The sequence below is a fragment of the Podarcis cretensis genome (genome assembly GCF_951804945.1).
Source record: "Podarcis cretensis genome assembly, chromosome: 9".
Classification (NCBI taxonomy): domain Eukaryota; kingdom Metazoa; phylum Chordata; class Lepidosauria; order Squamata; family Lacertidae; genus Podarcis; species Podarcis cretensis.
In genome coordinates this window covers 64,774,687-64,788,897 of record NC_137178.1, presented here as the reverse complement: position 1 = coordinate 64,788,897, position 14,211 = coordinate 64,774,687, and the positions used below count along the sequence as shown (strand labels likewise).

The 14,211-nt window shown below is 43.1% G+C and overlaps 1 long non-coding RNA gene across 1 annotated transcript; it reads left to right on the top strand.

Annotated features, from left to right (window-relative positions):
• The first annotated feature begins 3,901 nt into the window (after positions 1-3,901).
• LOC307223851 lies at positions 3,902-12,094 on the top strand. The gene is made up of 3 exons (XR_013842301.1): positions 3,902-4,096; positions 10,711-10,866; positions 11,953-12,094. It is a non-coding gene; the product is annotated as an uncharacterized lncRNA (long non-coding RNA).
• The last annotated feature ends 2,117 nt before the right edge of the window (positions 12,095-14,211 follow it).

The window sequence follows — 14,211 nt, the reverse complement described above, 5'->3', positions numbered from 1 at the left end:
TGTACCAGGATATAATTAGGAGATTGCTTAAGGCGGGGGTGGGGGGGAATTGTAAGCTGGGGGCAGTGGAGGAAGGGAGCGGGGAAGGGGGCGAGGGGGGCGCGGGGGCGGGGGGAAGTGGTTGCCGCCTGAGTACGAGGGAGAGCGGCAAAGTGCCTTAAAGCAGATCTTTTTTTTTTTTTAGGTTAATGTATGATGAGAAGGAGGGGGGGAACGAAAGCCAAGGGATGTGGGGGGAGCAGAGAAGAGGGGTCTAGCCTGAATATAACAAAAGGCGGCAACGCGGAACCCTGAGTGGGGTAAAGCAGCAAGGTAAACGGAGATAATTAGATGAGAAGCAATCGAAAAGCGCCAGCCACGCAGTCACACAGTATCAGGAACCCCCCCCCCGAAGATGGTCCTGGCCGATGTGCCACACTCAAAATGGCCGCGGTGGGATCGCGCGAACCCACCCAAGATGGTGCCCGCCTCCCTTTGCGGCCTTCTTAAAGGCGACAACGTGGGGCCGTGAGGAGAAACTAGCACCGGCTACCCCTACGATAGACTGTGAAAAGAAAGCTCACTCCCGCAATGCAAGAAATAAAACCTTAGATTTTTTAATAATGACCCCCGGTGGCCGTCGGCAGCTTGCGGGTCCCGGAGTGCCTCACTTAAGATGGCGCCCGGGGAGGATCAGGTGGCCAAATAAGGATGGAGCCTGCCTGCCTGGTTGCCCTTGGAAACCGGGAAAACCAAATGAGAAAGGGGAAGCCAAACAGGAAGCCTTGCTAGAATAGAGGACGATCCAAAATAGCGACTTGGGAACTAAAATAAATGCAAACAATTTTGAACAATCCGTAGGTCCGTAAACGCGTTAGACAATTGCCGAACCCAAGCTAAATAGTAAGAACGCGATGCCCACCCCCCACACGCGGATCCCGCAAGCAAACCTCCTGAGCGCGCTGCGGCGACTCGCGCAAGCGGTACCGATGAAGGAACCCACGTGGAGGGCGATGCAAAGTACGGCGGTGTTCTGAGCGAGAGAAAGGTAAGCTCCGTGAAGGATGAGAGGAAGCTCCGTGAGAAGGCAGGCCAGGCCTTTTACGGGCAGCAGCAAGAACAACTGCAACGGAGAGGAAGACCTTCAAACCGCTGCAGCTGTGGGGACGAAAAGGGGCGAGCCAGGGCTGCCCCAACCTTAAGTGATCCCAGGAAGCCCGCCCACGCCGGCAGCCGATTGGCTGCCGCTATGGGCGGTGAATATTAATGTGGTGGGGGAATCCCTGCTTCTCGCGGGGCTGCTGCTGGCCCCGCGAGATTGATGATGGGGGCGTGGGCCCGCAACCCCACCCCCTCTTTAGGTCGGTAGTGGCTTTAAGAACAGACCTCCCGAACGAATTAAGTACTTAACCCGAGGTACCACTGTATTAGAACAAAGTCTCAGGAGGCTCCTTAGGGCTTCGGGAAGACAAAAGAAAAGTAAACAACATAGCAAAATTTCAGTGGTTCTTGATGTGCCGTTCCACATTCTGAATTTCAAACCTCCTAATTGTTCCAGCATCTTGAGTTCCAGTTATGAATACTTTAAAAAATTTCATTTGGTCTTCACTTTGAAGCAAAACAACTCAGTTTGGCTTCCAGACCATAAATGAAGATTGGATAACAATTATCCCTGAGTTTTCACATTTCTCTGAATTTTCTGAGTCCGTTCTTTGCTCCAGGAATGCACAAAATGTGTATTTTAAGGGGGAACGCATGCAAAAAATGCAGTTTTTTGTGCTTTTGTGTTTTTTAAAAAATCACAGATTGATGCAGAAGCGAGAAAGAAGCAATTTATAAATCAGATCATGGGAAACTGACATTGATCAGAAATAGACTATACATCCAACCCAATTCCATATTTGTTCGGAAACTCCTCTTCTGAAATATTCTTCAAGGATGAGAGGCATAGCTTCTGTTTCTTCTTTTTAGTGTGGCTCCTGCTGACTGGGTTACTGTACTAATTCCAGTATATTTCTTCAAGCCCTTTAATGGCTTTTTCATTCAAGATAAGGTATCATCATCTCCCTTGCCGTTGGTTTCTATTCCTGCACAGCACTCCTTTTTAATGAAGAATGCCTTCTTTCAGCTTTTCCTCTGTCAGCTTCCCAACCATCAGAACAGCAGGCACCATTCTGCAGATACTGCAGTATCGGAGAGTTTGGTCCCATAAGCAGCAGGGTTGTTAATGTTAATGGAGATGTGGAACAGGCAGAAAAGCAGGGCCCCAAGGAAAAGGAGGAAAGCTTTTGGAAAGAAATTGAAAGTGAAGCTTAGGCTAAGAGAGACCAGTGAGGGTTTTTTTAAAAGGTATCTTAACATAGAGATAGATCAAAAACCTGAGATGGGAAGAGAATTTGAGATGCATCCAATATTTGGACGAAGGATGAGTGAAACTTCATGGTTCCCATGTGGAACGTTTTGGTGGAGCCAGGACTCCACAGTGACAAGGAAACCATTTCAGCAATGCCCTCTCACCATTCCAGAGATGTGAGGAAGAACGATTCTAGGACTCTGCAATAAGAGAACGGGCCTTTTCTGTGGTGGCTCCGCAATTGTGGAATGTTTTCCTAAGAGAGACTCACCTGGTATCATCACTACATGTCTTTAGGCACCAGCCTATGTAATCTACGGCCTGTGAAAGTGGGAGAGAGGGGACTATTATTATAATGACTCTTTTATTACTTGGCAGTTTGTCAGTATTTTTTTTATTATGTTTTTATCACTGATGTTCTGTATAGTGTTTTAAATGTTGTACAGCACCCTGGGATCTTTTGACAAAGGGTGGTATATAATTTGTAATAATAATAATAATAATAATAATAATAATAATAATAATATACTGTAGTCAGAGTCCTCTAGCAAAGTGAAGAGGGAACGGTGACATTGTCCTGGGGTAGAAGTGGGCAACCAATCTCCTTCTTCAGTCTCATCTGAATTCCTTCCAGTTTGTTTGTGTTTCAAGACCTCCTAGCCACCCCCAGGAGAATAAAGACACAAGGGCACAGATTTTAGGTTAATATTAATGGGCAAAATTTAGGCCACAACTTTATTGGTTACAGAATGTGAGCGGTATTGCCTTAGGCATGGCATCAACAGACTATATCTGACTCCTGCCTGCCTTGCAGGAAGTCTGGAAGGGTAAACCACCAGTAGGGGGAGCCTTGCCGATGTGGATCAACTTGAGCCCCCCTGGGTTCCCTCTGGGGTCGTTGCATGGCCCTAGCAAACCCCCCCTTGTTCTTCAACAGGAAAGGGGCTAGTGCCACATGGAAGGGAGGCGAGGAAGGAGATCACTGAAGCTGCAGATCCGTGGTGCGAGGCTGGAAGAGGAGCTTCCAGAGTCATGCCGTGGTTTAATTGGCCCCAGCCATGCCCCCACAGCGCCCTGATTGGTCGCCTGGCAAATGGCATGGTTGGGACACCCTCAGCATGACACAGGATGCTTCCCCTCACCATGCTGAGGCGGGGGTGGGACCTGGTGGCCTGAGTGCAACCCGGTCCCACTTGGTAGCAGAACCGATTTCTCCTCATTTTCCATGACTTTCTAAAGCATTTAATCCTCTTTCTATGTAGTTTCAGAACATTCGGGGAACAGGCAGGTTTTTATTAGATAGAAAATAATTGTGAGTTGTTCCCCCCCCCCCCGCCAAGCATTCTGGGGGGTGGAGGCAGTGTGCATATGTGTCACACCAAAGTCTGAAAGGAATTATTCTCACTTCCTTTCCAGAACAGGAGCTCTATTGGTCTGTACTTTTGTACCAGAAGGGTAGGATAGAAACATGTTAGTTAATTAATTAACTTTCTGTGTACTTTTCTGTGTACTTTTTTGAGAGCTATTCCATAAAAACCCAGTGGTCTCTGAGCATAAGGCTGTGAAGTCTATTCTAAGGTAGTCATGCTGAGTACCGAAGCAAGAGAATCATTATTCTGGATCATTCAAAATATTTTTAGCACAGTACCTCAGCTGTTATTGCTTATTGGCTTTTGAGAGTGGTGGATTTGGTAGGACCGTGCTACCTGCTCAGTTTATAATTGGGAGCTTATAACTGACTGTATTCCTTGCGCCAGACTTCAGGTAACTGAAAGTACAAATATTTCCATCCCATTCAGAATCATCAACAGTTTAAACCAAAAAGGCGAAAGGATTAGGTAAAATTAATTAAATCGTTTATGGAATAGATTTACCCAGCTATTAGGACTGGGAATGCATAAAGTTCTTAAACTTTTGCTAAATGGAATACTAAGAAGTGGAATGTCTATCTGAGAATTCAACAGGTATAATAGTTTAAAAAGTACCTCATAACAGGTTTGTTAGCTGCTTTGTCAGCCTTCTTCTGGTACAATGTATGACCAGCTGTCAGGCTTGCATCTTTTCTGTCCTGTGGGTGGTCTACCTCATAATAATAATAATAATAATAATAATAATAATAATAATAATAATATGCCACCTTTATGCTTGTAGACATATGTTTCTATCTACTTGTTTCACTTTGTTTTATAAACTAAATTGTTAGAAACATAATTGGAGTGAACATCTGCATTCACCCGGTAGTAGCTTTGTATTTTTCGTGTGTGGACAAATGGAGTTAATGGTGGGTGCTTCTTAAATCAGATCTATATTGTTAAATACTGGGAACTTGTGACTGAAGATTTTCAGTGTTTGCACTGTTTCAAACATGACCTTTCTAATATATATAAATTATAAGTTCTATTTCTCCAGAAAAAGAGGTGCTGCTACTCAGCATGAACACATCCCTTTTTCTCTTAGAATGGCAATGACACCCACCTGAGAGGTGCCGGTACTGAATTCTGGTGAGCTCTGGCTGAAAAAAAGCCCTGCATATAACATATACACTATCCATTTCATTGTATACTGTCCCCCCTTCTTTCACACACCCCCCATACGCTACACTGTGCATAAATGGTAAATGCAGTGAATTTTTTTCTGGGGGTACTCCAGGATACACAGTATTGGCACCTTTTCCCCCAGAAGAAAATCACTGGGTAAATGTATTATTCTTGCACCTCTTGTGCAAAAAAGCCTTATCAAGGGAGCCAAACAGAATTCTCCTGTCTCCTTCTAGTACTCTTCTAACACAAGATGACTCCATCAGCATTTCTCTACAAGCAGACTCCTTTCTGTGTCTCTCATAGCTAGTCCCCTCTTCCCTTATCGTTCCCTCCCTTTTGCATGTATTTTAATATGATTTTCATTTCATGCCTCTGCTGTACACACAGGGCTATTTATTCCATGCTAGTTTAGTCTGGCAAATCAATCTCTGTCCATTCAAATAAAAGAAAGAAGTCTATTTATCACACCCACCCTAAGCTCCGTCCCTCAGATCGAAATGGTAAGTTATGCTATGATATACTGAAATGTTGTTGTTGTTTAGTCATGTCCGACTCTTCGTGGCCCCATGGACCAGAGCACACCAGGCACTTCTGTCTTCCACTGCCTCCCACAGTTTAGTCAAACTCATGCTGGTAGATTCGAGAACACTATCCAACCATCTTGTCCTCTGTCGTCCCCTTCTCCTTGTGCCCTCCATCTTTCCCAACATCAGGGTCTTTTCCAGGGAGTCTTCTCTTCTCATGAGGTGGCCAAAGTATTGGAGTCTCAGCTTCAGGATCTGTCCTTCCAGTGAGCACTTAGGGCTGATTTCCTTCAGAATGGGCATGTTTGATCTTCTTGCAGTCCATGGGACTCTCAAGAGTCTCCTTCAGCACCATAATTCAAAAGCATCAATTCTTCGGTGATCAGCCTTCTTTATGGTCCAGCTCTCACTTCCGTACATCACTACTGGGAAAACCATAGCTTTAACTATGCGGACATTTGTTGGCAAGGTAATGTCTCTACTTTTTAAGATGCTGTCTGGGTTTGCCATTGCTTTTCTCCCAAGAGGCGTCTTTTAATTTCGCGGCTGCTGTCACCATCTGCAGTGATCATAGAGCCCAAGAAAGTAAAATCTCTCACTGCCTCCATTTCTTCCCCTTCTTCAGGAGGTGGTGGGACCAGTGGCCATGATCTTTGTTTTTTTGATGTTGAGCTTCAGACCATATTTTGCACTCTCCTCTTTCACCCTCATTAAAAGGTTCTTTAATTCCTCCTCACTTTCTGCCATCAAGGTTGTGTCATCTGCATATCTGAGGTTGTTGATATTTCTTCCGGCAATCTTAATTCTGGCTAGGGATTCATCCAGCCCAGCCGATATACCGAAAACCCATAAGCAAAACCAGATCCCATTAGATTAAAGAGCGGTGTAGGCCAATCTTCCTAAACCTAATGCTCTCCAAATGTTTTGGACTCCAATTCCCATAGTCCCTGTACATCAACCATACTGGCTGGGCTGATGGGAGCTGGAGTGCAAAATATTCTCACTATGTTGGGGAGCGCTAATGTAGTTAACTGAAGGCAATGGAGGTATGAAGAAGGAATACAGCACTGAGAAGTAGTGGCAGCCAGGGAAACAAAAAGGCTTTAAAAAGTATCAAAGCATTTATTTATTTTTGCCAGTGTCCCCCTCTTGCTTCCTTTGGCAGCATCAGACATTTTGAAAACAACATTGAAATCAGAGAATAATCTATGCATCCCTAATTTTTATTTACCAAACTTCTTTTCAGCCAAAGAAGGCATTTTTCCTGTATGTTTCACTAATCAGAAGCCTAGGAGAAATGGGCAATCAAAATGTTGCTGTGTCCCTCCTGTTGGCTAGACCATTCTACTGCTGTGCACCGTGTTAGAGGTCAAGTGAGGTATATTAACCTAATCCCCAGGTACAAGCAGCAGAAAGGGTACATTTTTCTATCACCACATGATTGGGGAAAAGCTAGCAACTGTGGAAATTATTCTATACCATGTAGAAATTCATAACTGCAAGGTACCAAGAGGCTGAGGTTATCTCTTTACAAAGCCTTGGGGATCTTTATGTCTAGCCAAACCACTCGTTCTGTGATAAATTGAAGAGAGGAGTTATAAATGTGACCTCTGCTAAAAATGAAATGAAAAGTGATCGGAAAAGTAACAGTCACAAGTTGGTGCTGTCATCTGATTTCTCAAAAGTTTGCTTCCTCTGTGAAAGAGGCTTCAGATTTGCTGCCTTTGTCTCTGGACACATGAGAATTTCTTTCACGTTTTGGTGAAATAGAAAAGGTAGATTTTGGCACAGCATTGCCACATGTGGTTTTCTTTCTGCCAGTGGGGATCATGGACATTGAATTAGATACTCCGTGACCCTTGGTGTAATATGGCACACTCTGCCATAAAAAAAAAGATGCTATGCTACCAGCATCTTCACTTTCCAAACAGTCGAGAAAGAAGGCCTCTTCCATCTTAGAACTGCAGCCAACTGCTTCCTGGTCCTGGTCCCCAGGATGAGTTATTCCCTCCTTTAAGCTGGAGGTAGGTTATCTCAGCACCGGCCAACCTGGTGTCTTTCAGGTGTTTTCAACTACAGCTCCCATTAGCCCCAGGCAGCATGGACAATTGTAGTCCAAAATATCTGGAGGGCACCACTAGGTTGGTGATGACTGGTTTAGCTAGTGGTTAAGGGAATCAGAGCACTTCAAGCATTCTTCTGACTGTTCAGCCTTGCCTTCTGATGAGTCTTTTTTTATGAAATCATTTTTGTTGGTTTTACAAATTGTTGTTGTTTAGTCGTTTAGTCGTGTCCAACTCTTTGTGACCCCATGGACCAGAGCACACCAGGCACTCCAGTCTTCTACTGCCTCCCAGAGTTTGGACAAACTCATGCTGGTAGCTTTGAGAACACTGTTGAACCATCTTGTCCTCTGTCGTCCCCTTCTCCTTGTGCCCTCCACATCAGGGTCTTTTCCAGGGAGTTTTCTCTTCTCATGAGGTGGCCAAAGTATTGGAGCCTCAGCTTCACGATCTGTCCTTCCAGTGAGCACTCAGGGCTGATTTCCTTCAGAATGGAGGGGTTTGATCTTCTTGCAGTCCATGAGACTCTCAAAAGTCTCCTCCAGCACCATAATTGAAAAGCATCAATTCTTTGGCGATCAGCCTTCTTTATGGTCCAGCTCTCACTTCCATACATCACTATTGGGAAAACCATAGCTTTAACTATATGGACCTTTGTTGGCAAATACAAAGTATAAATAAACACAAGCTAGTAAAAACCTATCTGTATAAGGAGATTATCTGAGTCGCATCCTAAACGTCTACAACTGCATCTTCATCCATTCTCCAATTTTTATATCAAACCATATTGTCCACTACAAGTGAGTCAAAACCCTGCTATTGTTTCCATCTGCTTACAGTGGTCTCCTAAATAACTTATAAATTTTTCCCACTCTTTCATAAGGTTTTTATACTCTTGGTTTCTACGTTTACAGTCAGCTTTGCCATCTCGGCATAATCCATCAGCTTGGTTTGCCATTCTTCTCTGATAGGCACTTTGTCTTCTTTCCAATTCTGGGCTAATAACATCTGGGCGGCCATTGTTCCATACATAAAGAGTCTTTTTCTGCTCCTTTGGTATGTCGGTACCTGTAATTCCTAATAAAAAAGCTTCTGGTTTCTTAACAAAAGTTATTTTAAGCCTTTTTTCCATTTCATTTTAATATATCATCCCCCAGAAAGCTTTTATTACCTTACAAGTCCACCACATATGATGAAAGGTACCTTTTTGATGAGTTTTGAGCACTCAGACCACTCTAATGAACCCAACTCATGTTGAGGTGATTTTATTTGTCCTTCCTTCCTTCCTTCCTTCCTTCTGCATTTGATATACCAATATAATTGTTATTTTAAGTACCAGAAGTGCTGGGTGTGTTTTACTGTGATTTGTTATGTGCCTCAAGCAACTAAGAAGAGGAATGTTAAAAACATTGCTATCGTTTTATTACGAGCAGTACAATTTAAGGGGCAGGAGCTCAGATCTGAGCCTTGGACATTATTGGGGTTGATTTTTAACACCAAAACAATTAAATACTTCAAATAAATTTATCTAGGAAGCCAGAGTCCATCATTTCTTAGTGCTGCTTATTTAATTTTCTGGTTGGGATTGGATCTTTAAAGAGACTTTCTATTAACAACATTAAGTCCTTGAAATGAGGGCACATGCTGAGTTATGTGACTGTTAATGTCTGCAAGTGCCTTGAAGAGAGCAGGACTAGCATATTCTTATTAGTTGCTAAGTGTTCTATAGACTTCAAATGACTTATCATTGCATAGCCATAATTGTTTTAAAAGCATCTCATATAGATTAGCTACCACTTAAAGGCATCACCTGGAATTGACTGTAGCAAGAGAATTGAGCAATCTGAATTCATTCATCAGGAAGGTAAGTACAGCAATGGTTGTTATTGCAGGAAGGACAGGTTTACACACACACACAGACACACAGTCATACCTTGGATCCTGAAGCCCTGGAACTCGGACATTATGGCTCCTGAATGCCGCAAACCCAGAAGCGATTGTTTCAGTTTTTTAACATTCTTTTGGAAAACGAATGTCTGCCAGGGCTTCAGTGGCTTCTGATGGGCTGCAGGAGTTTACTGCAGCCAAACAGAAGCTGCAGTTTGATTTTTGAACGTTTTGGAAGTCGAATGGACTTCCAGAATGGATTCCATTCAACTTCCAAGGTATGATTGTATTGCACTCTAGACCTCATGAAACCAAAATGGCATGAACCACACAGGAGGTACAGTGGGCGCTCGGGTTGCAAATATGATCCGTGTGCAGGAGGCATGTTCGCAACCCACAGCATTTGCAAGCTGCAGGGCCATGTCTGCGCACGTGCGGGTTGCGATTTGGAGCTTCTGCGCATGTGCAAAGTGTGATTTAGTGCTTCTGTGCATGCGCAAGCGCCAAAACCCGGAAGTAACCCGTTTCGGTACTTCCAGGTTCAGCCCGGTGCGCAACATGAAAATGCGCAACTTGAAGTGTCTGTAACCCGAGGCATGACTGTATTAGTCAGTATATCGGGGTACAGTATAGAAAACCCTGCTTGTGTGTGGGGCGGGAGTACTAAAAGAGAATAAACAGGTTTGGATTCTAATTCTGAGCAGGAGGGAGAGTAGGGTGGAAAACTGAGTGGACAGGGGAAAGAAATGGAGCTTCATGGAGGAGGGCGAGGCTCCCGCTTTCCTATTTCCTGTTAAGGTCAGAACCCCTGGGCTGCCTGTGTGTTACCCCAGAACTGAAAGATATATCTCAGCACAAGGAGCTGTCCTGACTTAAATTCCTGGTGGCTCACCACATGAGGTGACAACATGAAGATCTCAGAGTTATTGGTTCTAACCCCCAAGGCCTAGACACTTTCCTGTCCTGTATGCCTGTGTAGAAGCAAATTATTTTGCTGTGCTGCCAAAGTAAAATAGGCAGCAAAGCCATGGAATGTGGCAGCATGGGTTGGTGAGTCCCCTGGCAACCTTGGTAGGTTGCATCTGGTCTCACCTCCCCCCACCCTACGTTCTTCAGCTACTGGTGGAAGGAAGCAGAATAGCAGTGCCATGGGTGGGGGGAACATTTACAGGGCCTCCATGCCCCACTTATGCCTGCTAAATCCACTGAGTTTCTCATGTGACCAGTAAGAGTTTAAGCCCTATATGAATCACCTGCCCATTGGTCTGCTGCCCTGGGTATGCAATGTCATCCACTGCAGAGGACTAGCCAAGTTGTCTTTCCAAACCAGTATCATTCCTAAGCTTTGCCACTACCTCCTTTAGGTGAGGTGCAATGCCAACCGAAACCAGTTTAAAGAGCCAAAGATCTGCTGATCTGCAGTGTTACTACTCTCTGCCCTGTTTGCTTTCATAAATCTGAATTTCTGGCAGCTTCATTTCATGGTGTTGCAACACTGGACTCCCAGGAGGCCGTAGAAGGTAAGGCTGAGCAATTTCATCATGTTTTAAGGTCAAAACACCTACCCGTTCCCGAAGGCAATGGAATAACAAATATAACCACCGGTTCCAATGTTCTGTACAAATCGAATCAACAGAGAAGGAATGGTTTAAACAAATAGGGAATATTTATCACACGAGCTACACTTGTTTTTATTTAAAAGAAGAGGGGGAAAGTGGTACCGTGCTCCATTTTCTGTTTTATGTTGCTACACAGACATTCTTCACTGCTAATGAGGGAACGGTTTTCATGCGGGCTCACTTTTTCATTTTGGAGTTGCACATGGCTTCTCTATGCTTGCAGGAAAGGCAGTTGCTAAATCCTAGTAGATTGGATGTATCTGTGAATTTAGGAGTGCAGTAATGTCAGAGAGATGGGGCTGGTAGTGTTATTCCAACACAAGTCAGTTAAAATATATAAACATGGAGTAGAAAACAAAAGCAGAGTGGCAAATTCATCAGGAAGGGTGTAAATTTAATTTCCGTTTTGGGCCTTTTTATGTGTTCATTATTCTGGCTCAGATAACAAGCCAGCAAGCTAACAGCCCAGTTCTATGCCTTTTAAAAATTATTTATTCCTCTCCACTGCTAGGACCTTGGAGTTGTCCCATTTTGTCCTCATGAAAGCAATAAAAGAGGTGAACTTCAAACTGGTGATGGATGCAGAATTTAGTAGCAGAGGAAGGAACAGTGTGTTACGCAAGGCCAGGCTATTTGTCCATCTAGTCTACTCTGACTGCCAGTAGCTCTCTGCAGTCTGAGGTAAAGGTCTCCCATTTCACTTGCTATCTTGATTCTTTTAAGTGGAGATGACATAGAGTGAGCCTGGGGGGTTTTGCAGAAGCACAGCGGCCCAAGGTGTTTTAGGGAAGAAAAAAAACACCTCTTTCTCACCGACAATGGTCTATTTCAAAAAACGGAGTCCTCTGAGTTGTAGCAGAATGTGTCTCCATTTTCCGTCATTTATAATGTTTTCAGCAGTTGAGATACCTGGCACCAGTTTTTTCAATTCCTTGGACATTTTTGGTGCTGTCTTCCTTCACTTTCTTTTTGTATTTTGTCTTTCAGGTAATGCATGCAACCATGAACCTGTTTTTTGAATGAGAGGAAGGTATGTCAGAAAAGACAGCACCAAGCTATCCCAAGGTTGAGGGGAAAACTACATGTTACTCTGTATTTACAGCAATATTTATTGTTTCTTCAATTAATTTTTGCATCCTAGTAATCATGATTATTGAGCCACAGTAACCCAGAGCAGATCTTTAAGTGTGACTGGCTGTTTTTCTGTGGCACAGCATCCCTGTTTATAAACAACAGGTGCCCACAATCTGCATTTTCTAGAAACATTTGAATTAAAAAAAGTTTCTCAAGAAGCTTTTCCAGCTGGATGAAAAGTTTTCTGCTTTAGGTAATCATCTTGTATGGTTTTATACATATGGTTTTGTTGTTTGTATGACTGTTCAGAATTCAGAACCAAACCAACCAGGCAATCTGCAACTAAACATAGTTTCTTCCTTTGTCCAAACTGGGAAACTGTGGTTTCCAGCTTCAGACCAAATCAGGATATTAAACCAGAGATGGAGTTTGGATTATGTTGGATTGTTCGGAAACTGGTAACCAAGTTTGAATGAAATGGGAAACTACAGTTAATTATATACTGCTTTTTAAATAAGCTTACGCCACAAAAGGAGGGATGAAGGGGCTTCATATACAGGCCAAAGACTTATTCATATCTTATGGGTGCAAGATAGTGTGTTTGCGTAACTCCCAAGAAATGTGGAATGACTATATCAAAACCCTTCCTCACTCCCTTGCAATTCTTCAGACATTTCTCTTGAACAGGACCATTCAAATTTACCTCAACACTGTGCTTTGGGGAAAATTTAGTGGCACATCCAGTAAACCAGGACAACTGGCAATGCTTTCCGTTATAAGGGAACTCCAGCCAGATACTATGAGTAACACATTATCTGGCTATTGGCTGATAGGAGGAACTCCCCCCCCCCCCGAATTATACCTTTTAATATTTTCTACACATTCAAAAGAATTGCTAGTGGTCCTAAAGCAAAAGCAAGGCCTTTGTAGGAAAACATAAAAAGATGGAAAAAGCCATCCAGAAGATGTCACAGCTCATTAAAGATGCAAATTAAAAAATGTCCAAAGCATGGAGATTTGCTTAACCTTTTACCAATGTCTAAATCCTTAATATGATACTTATATGTCAGCTGGTTTGCCACAGATCTAATAAAGAAGCTTCTTCAAGCATTGCTACAAGGAGAGCTGCTTGGATCCAGGGCAGCATTTTAAGTGCTTGTATCTGAGAGAGAGAGAGACAGACAGACAGACAGACAGACAGACAGAGAGAGAGAGAGAGACACAGAGAGAGAGAGTGTTAAGCTAGGCCATTTGCCCTAGGAACTCTCCAGGCCAAGTATGTCAGGGTCACATTGTGCTGACCCAGCAGTGAGAGAAATGTACCTATATTCATTCATATTGTTCCCAAACTCAGTCTTGGCATTGACTTTGTGGCTGAGCTATGCACCGTCTGAAACCATATGGAATTTGTGTTTTCCCTAAGGTAGGCTATTGTGTCCTTGTACATCCGGTGTGAGTTCGGTGTCCAGTGTGAGTTCTAGAAAGGTTTTTATTTTGTTTTAAAGTAACTCAGCATACAGTTCAGAATCACCTTCTCACGTGCCAAACAGTGGGCTGTAAATCTCTGACAATGTAAATTAGTCACTAACTAAAATAAGAAGACATGATTAATCACTTCAGAGACTACCTGGCAGAATTACAAGTCAGTGACTATAATATTACTTACTGACATATACCCTACAATAATTCTGGCACACACTTCATCACCTGGTATTGCCTAAAACTTAATCCTTATGAACTGAAAAGTGGCAAAAATGGTCCCTGAGGTGTCCTGTGATTACTCCAAAACAGATAGGAGATGAAAGAATGCTGCCAATATGCATTTCAAGTCATCAAATGTTAATTTTATTCATGATTTATAATATTTCTGAGTAATGTGCCCCACATGTATTCCTTTTTATTTATAAGACTGATTTTTATCTGAACAAATAAAACCTATCTCAAAGCCATAACTCTTCTGTGTTAAATTTTTAAGTGTATTTCCCTCTGCCAGATTTGATATTGTTGTATTTTATGGAGCAATGTTTTTAATTGAATTTCTGGTTCCTCATTCATAATGTATAATATTTTACAGCGTTTTATGTGCATGGATTTGCACAGTAATTTACAGGATGCAGCCATAAACTACCGTGCTGTGAGGAATGTGACATAGACTCTTGCCTCTTGAATGTC